This window comes from Micropterus dolomieu, linkage group LG17 (genome assembly GCF_021292245.1).
Source record: "Micropterus dolomieu isolate WLL.071019.BEF.003 ecotype Adirondacks linkage group LG17, ASM2129224v1, whole genome shotgun sequence".
Lineage (NCBI taxonomy): Eukaryota > Metazoa > Chordata > Actinopteri > Centrarchiformes > Centrarchidae > Micropterus > Micropterus dolomieu.
The window spans coordinates 22,437,666-22,444,832 of record NC_060166.1 but is presented as its reverse complement, the minus strand read 5'-3'; the positions used below and the strand labels follow the sequence as shown (position 1 = coordinate 22,444,832).

General features: G+C 39.2%; 1 protein-coding gene across 11 annotated transcripts in view; it reads left to right on the top strand.

Moving 5' to 3' along the window:
* grik4 (glutamate receptor, ionotropic, kainate 4) overlaps positions 1 to 7,167 on the top strand; it is a 353,258-nt gene that overhangs the window by 35,045 nt on the left and 311,046 nt on the right. The window contains exon 1 of one of the 11 annotated variants that reach the window (XM_046073782.1): positions 5,352 to 5,424. The exons of the other annotated variants lie outside the window; for them this stretch is intronic. The gene's annotated coding sequence lies outside the window, so the exon portion shown is untranslated. Of the gene's footprint in view, positions 1 to 5,351; positions 5,425 to 7,167 lie in introns of those variants that run through there. 11 annotated transcript variants of the gene reach the window in all.

Here is a 7,167-nt window from a genome sequence, read left to right as displayed (position 1 = left end):
ACACACACATTCGCTTTCCTCCTCTGCTGCAGGAGATCCTTTATCATTACAGAACCATCATTTCTGACCTTTTCAAAAATGATATTCATGAATGCCTGGATACTTGTTTTCTACATTAATCCCACATTAAGTCGTCACTGTTACATTAAGAATAGTGCAGGGATTCAAAAAAGGATTCCACACTGTGTACTTTTTAGTACACAGTTTCATCTTTTACATTACATCAGAGAGGTAAATATGGCTAAACTGGTTATATGTTATGTGAATTACACAATCAAATATTATGGTCTATTAATCTATTTTATGACAGCTTGATTTGGACATGATTTTATTGTAGGCACAAATGTAAATTATTCAACCAAATTCTTTGTGTGTTTTATGTCAGTAGACTGTAGTGTTTCATTTGCAGAACTAAATTACAGTTGTCAGTAAGTTATTGGTAATTTGGTAAAGGGAAAAAATCCTGTCATTATGATCACATCAGTATTGTCACACATTGTGGATTAGTGTTTTAATGAAAACATCACTCAACACTAAAGTGTACAAAACATTTTAGGTTTATGTAATATTTTAAAGCAGTTTGATATCAAATTTATGGGACCAGCTTGCTCATTAATAATAAGAGTCCAGTTTGTAATATGGAAGTTGCAAATTACTCATCATGTTTCTCTATTAGAAGTTACATTGTGATAAATTAGTAAAAAAAACAAAAAAACATCAACAGTTTAGCAAAAGCTTCACATATTTCCCTGTGCCAAAGGCCAGTGGGAATTTCAAAGCTGCTGACTGATTTTTAGGTTAGTCTAAGCCATGTGCATGACTTGAAAGGAAGTACAGAAGAGAGAGGGAGAATCTTCTAAAAAATTCAGGCAAATTATCATACCAAGACACAACATCCTTATCTGAGTACACAGTTGGCAGAAGTTGTGGCAGCACTGACTCAGTAAAAGGTGTTTTTCTTTTCAATTCCTAAGTTGAACCAAAAAGAAGATGAGTGGATGAGAAGAGTTGACAGATACAGTTCCCGCCTAATCTTTTTCTAAACCATTAATTTTTGAGAGGCTGCTCACTGCAGAGCTGGACTAGGCCAAGCTCAAGGTCCAGCTGCACCCCAGCTCAGTTCAAGCTCCAACCGACAGAGGCCAGTTTGACGCCATGGAAGTAGTAGTAGAGGTGGGGTTTTTTTCCAGGTTTGGCTCCTGGCACCCTGGAGGTTAATGACCCTCTCAGTGAACATGGTCAGACATTGGAGGGAATGCCAGAAATGATTTCCCCCATAAAATGTGATCCAGTTTCACCCAAATCAGTGAATAAAGTTATAAAGTTGTGAGTTGTGAGCTGCAGAGTGATGCTTGTTTTCCAAAGATGGCGAAGGCTTGCCCTGCAAAGGCAACAAGTACTAGCCAGATACAGGCAGAGTAGGGCTTATCATTCCTCGCCATAGTAGGACTCAGGTGGTTCCTCACTAGGTCCATTTGGCACTGCAGGGAGCAACACTTGCAAATTTCACCAAAGAACTTTGACAATTTTACTCACTCCTAACTGGGCTTCACACTTTGTTGACCTATTATAACCATTTTCATTGTCAGTGAAATTCTCAGCATATATTTTGTATAAGTCGTGTACAGTTGGCCGGAGTCATATGAGAATGGCTCAAGGGAGCTCAACTACTCACAAAGGTCAGTAAAATTATGCTTCGCTGACACATCAGTGATGCATTTGATCTCTTCAGTTTGCCAGTGCATTAATGAGAGTGATTATGTTATCACACCAAAAGCTTGATCAAGAAATCAACTGACGAGTATTACTGGGATGTCCAGATAAAGTTCTTTTGGCCCCAATCCTGATCAGAGTTCTTTATCTACTAATACAAATGTTTTTGCTAACACAGACATAGCACACTATTTTTAGGTAAATCCCTTCCAGTCCCTTGTTTTGAACTGCCAATCTGAAAGCACCTTCAGTCTTCGTTGTTCTAGTTTGTTTCTTATAGAATTAGGTTGAAAATGTCATTATTCCCCTCTCTTTTTACAAAGAGGGAAATGAAGGGGGGCGGGGGGGTAAATGAAAATGAAATCTCTCATTTGTTAAAAGTCGGCAGATGCAGGGTGGCAAGTGGAGAATTACATCTTGTTTTAGCTTGATTATATGGGTGTTTAGAGAGATGTGACTCTTTACTCTTGCTGATCGACAAGTTATACTACTCTCTCCTATCAAAACTTGGCCTTGCTCCATTCACATCTGCTCTGAGCAATACGCAGCTCTGATACCTTCCTTGTGTATAAGTTACACATGTTACGGTGCTGTCTTTATCACAGAAAACACCTGCTTCTTCCTCCAGAAATGCTAATTGCTGCTACATTTTTATAATTTCGTTCTTACAAGAGAGAAATACTAGCTCCTTTGCTGAGCACTAGCATTAGGGTTTACCATCTGAAACACCTGTGGCGATTAAGCAGGGCCTGGAGGAGGCCTGGGCAACAGAGGAGAAACCTATGTAGCTGAGAAGAAAAGCAGGACAGTGTGGCAGATGGGAGGCTGAAGGGTATCTGTGTGACAGAGAAAGACACTCCTATACAAATGGTGTCCAGTGGCATTTTATCTGGTCATTTGAAGGCTCAGAGTAGCTGCTTGGTCTAGTTTCACTAGACTTAGCAGGTTTCTTCAGATTTTCTCTGCTCCCTATTACCATCTTAATTAGCCTAATGAGTTGAGCTGGGAGAAAAATAACGGTTGAAAGCTGACGAGTTTGTTGCAAGCAATTATTGTACTGTCCTTCCTGTACCAGCCTTATCTGCTGAAGGGCGGAGATTGGGATCAGTGGACTAGCAGCCTCTTCCAACCTGGTGTGTGCTGTGGAGTCTGGTATTGATTAGAGGGCAGAGTAAGAAGAGGAGCAGGCTGCAGACGGAGATTACTGAAGCCTGATGTTCTGTTCTTGCAGGGATCTTGCAGCCACTGCTGTTGTGGTTGCTATACCAGGTGATTGACTCTGTACAGGCAGTGGACTGGATATATTAAAGGCCACATCACTGTTAGCCTTTCTCGCAGTGTAACAACCCATTCATTCTCTGCTTCTATCACTGTTTGCCTCTGCTGGTTTTGACTGAAGTTTGACTGAATGTATTTTCTTTGTAAATGTGCGCATTATGTGGCCTTAGTCTGGAAGTAGCCATGCTGTTTTATTGTTGCAAATTACCATGGTTACATCAAAGGCAAAAGCTGTGCCACTTTAATGTCAATGCATGTACATAACCAAAGCGTGTTGTTCTGGTTTGTGTGGCAGTTGAGTTAATGCCAGTCCTTGGCAAATAGACTGCACACATTTAGTCTGTTTCTTTCTCACACCCACCACTTACCCCCAGGCTCCGATCCAGCCCCACACCCACACCATGTTGGCAGTTGTTCTAATAGACATGCAGTTTATAAATAGTCATTTTCATTCACGGCAACAGCTCTTCTCCGAAGTCAGAGATAAAAGATAAAGTAAACAAAAGAGGCCTTCACGATTGATGCAAATTTGTAACACAGGTGTAGGTACCTCATGACCACCATTCAATGCACACAGTAGAGATAGGTAGATACAGTCTAATCGAAGCTAACGTCACCTACACAAATGTAATTCCACTTGAAAAATATAATTTTGTATCCCACTTGCTGGATGTTTAGATTCAGTTTGAATGTTGAAACATGATCCTTGTTGTTGTGCGGTGAGCTTGTCATGTGAGGGTCCAATATCTGAGACTTGAGAATTGAATGCTAACCGGTATTGCATTCAGGAGTTGTAGCTTGCAATAACAAACTAAAACATGGACAACAAACAATAAACTAATATGGATGCTGTGAAAATAAGGATGTGGATTATGTAGTCTCTTGCCACATGTTGCCTGTTAATGAATACTTTTTTTGCTTCACATCAGAATCAGAATCAGAATCGGGTTTATTGCCAGGTACATTTTCACATACGAGGAATTTGGCTTTGTATGAATTGGTGCTTACAGTACACATAAAACATAAATAGTAATATAAATAAATAAAAAGTAAAAAGTAAAGAGTATGCTCCTCTGATGGTCCCATTTCTCGAGTTGTGAAGTTGTTCTTCTGACCTGTGTGTGTTCATGTGACCGACACACTCTGTCGGCTCTTGTGCTAAATAGAGGACTGCATTGGGATTGGGATCTCGTGGGACCCAATGCTAATATAACGCAAATCTTGTGGGAGCAGTCAGTTCAAACTGTGCTACAGGCGGGAGCAGGCGTTCTGGAATACACGCATTATGGGAGCAGGCGATAACGGTCAGAAATCTTAGCGCGAGTGGGAAGGAAACAGTCCCGGCGTGGGTGTACCTGGAACTGGCTCACCTAAGTGGAATGTGCATGAAGCAATCCTACTTTGACAAATGTATTATTCAGTCATGGTTGACACAGCACTACTAATGTTAAACTTTTTTTAATCACTATTGACCATTGTGTTTGCCAAACAATTGTGAATGTGCTTTATTAGACAATGTCGTTCTCATTATTGACAAGTCAATAAACATATTAGCCACACAGACAGTCAGGAGAGGAAGAAGGAAGAGAGCTAAGCAGTTGGTCAGAGACAGTTGTGTTTTATGAGACTACAGTTAATTGAAGGAAAAGAAACAAGTTGCCAGGTTAATAGTCTGATTTAATAGACACAAAGGCAACACAGTGAAAATTAATAACTAATTAACACACACGCATAAGAAAAGAAAGACTTTAAAATGACAGAATGGGTCATATTTTCAATTCATAACCTCAGGTCACATTTTAAGGTTCGGAAATGGTTACTTGTTGTGTGGCAAGCAGATTTAATGTCACATGAAGGTTTATTGCAGTTGTGACCTGAATTGAGTCAAAGTAACTTGTAAATGTAGTGTGTATATATGCGTTTTATTAAAGACTTCGTACATTGTTCTAAATTCTTCACACACAGCATTCAGTCTGTTGCCATTGACCGTCATGAAACATAATAAAAACAGCGGTTGTGGCTATTTGGCTCATTCATCTTCGTGTTCTAACCAGTGCACTTTGAGTGTACTTTTTTTGTGTTAACAGTCATTAAATATATTGACATATAGTCGTTAAAAGGAAGTTTTTCCTTGCCTCTGTCGCCTAGTGCTTGCTCTTGGTGGGAATTGTTGGGCTTCTGTAAATAACATCATAGGGTATGGTCTAGACCTGCTCTTTTATGAAAGCGCTGTAAGATAACTGTTGTTGTGATTTGGCGCTATATAAATAAAATTGAATTGAACTGAGTCTGAATTTGTTCTAATCTTTTCTTGTCTCCTAGCAACAGTAAAATGTTCCAACAAATTTATAGGTACCTTACCACTATCAATACTCATTTTTATTTGGCTCTTTTGAATCTGAGGTTGGGGTTTGCACTGCTGTTCATGAACAGGTGAGCCAATAATATTTGCATTAGAATATACTCAAATCAAATGTTTTTGTATCAGTAGAAATCAGATTTATTGTCAACACACACTACTATTGCTTCTAAACAGGAAAGGCTGAAATTTTTCATTGCTGGCTTTTTATCACAGTACAGAGGTTTATTAGTAATGCCATAATGAATCACTTTCGAGTGTGATTGCCTGTGGGCATTCTGGGAAAGCGTGTTGTCAAGAGGGCATCTGGTCAAATTATGCTAAAATAGAAAGCACACTCAATGAAGCCACAGTGCATTATGGGTCATGTGCACTGGACAATTGCTCTCCAGAGAGACAGACCCTTCACCCATAGACATTTAGGATTGCCCTTTAAGTCTCACATATGCTTGCACAAACACATCTAAATGAACACAAATGCATGTTCACACACATACGCAATCACACAGTTAGAGATTTAACATTTAATACCCACATTTACATCATCACAGGTTCTGTACATATGATAAATACATTGAACATCTTAATAATACATTGAACATCTTAATAATTAACAGGAGTGATGATGATGGTTGTCTATATGAAATGTGCATCTTTATTAAGATAGTACTTAATTTAGTACAGGTATTGAGGCAAGTGTACACCCAGCATCGTTCTTGTCCTCCTGCTGACATCTCATTAGAGGCATGTCAAGTCCTTCTGCACAATGTTGCAATGATTATACTGCAGGGATGGGGTGGTTTACCGAGATTGAAGGAAAAGGGGGAGAAGCTCCAAGCTGCCTTCTGCTCTCATCATGAGAAGTGATATGTCCATGGGGTTAATTGTGGTGTGAGTACTAGACAGATCAAAAGCTTTATAAAGCTTGGAAAATAGCAGTTGTCAAGCGTAGTTCTCTATCAGTAAAGCCTTTTCAGCTTTAACAAAGGGCCCACTTTTGTTACAATGACAGATGCACACCTGTGCGATGGAGGACACATTGATATACTTTGCAAAATTAAAATTGTACTGGATATTTAACCTTGTGCTATGTGCTTCCTTGTACGCCAGATGCTTCTTTTTTTGTGGGGTATGCCCCCCTCATGTTATAACAGCTGAATGTTGACACACCTCCATGAGATCGATGCTACTTTCAAAAGACCCCCGGTGGATCTGGCCAATAACAAACCGGGGAAAAGATCACCCTTCTCACAGCCAGACGTTCTATTCAAGATATCCTGGAAATACCCAGCAGCAAGGAAAAAAAATCCTTTCATCTCCTGGCCAGTGGATGGCATTGACCAGTGGAGAGCCAACTTTGATCTACCAACCCCCTTGCAGTGAACTGCCAGCACCTAAAACAATTCAGATCACCCTTTTTTATTGTGAGCTGCTTACTATTACCTGATAAGCATCCATTGGTGCCACAAAACTTCTAGTGACAAGTCAAGTGCCCTGGTCAGCTGGTCCTTGTATTCTTGGGATTTATGTACACCTACAAACTACCTCTGTACGTGCGCTGGAAGCCACCTCATTCTCTCTCTGTTAGGATCTGGACCCTTTCCTTTTCTTATATATATATATATATGTATATATATATATATATGTGTGTGTGTATATATATATATATATATATACACAGTATATATATATGTGTGTGTGTGTATATATATATATGTGTGTATATATATATATATATATATATGTGTATATATATGTATATACATACATATATACATGCATATATATATATGTATATGTGTATATACATGTATATA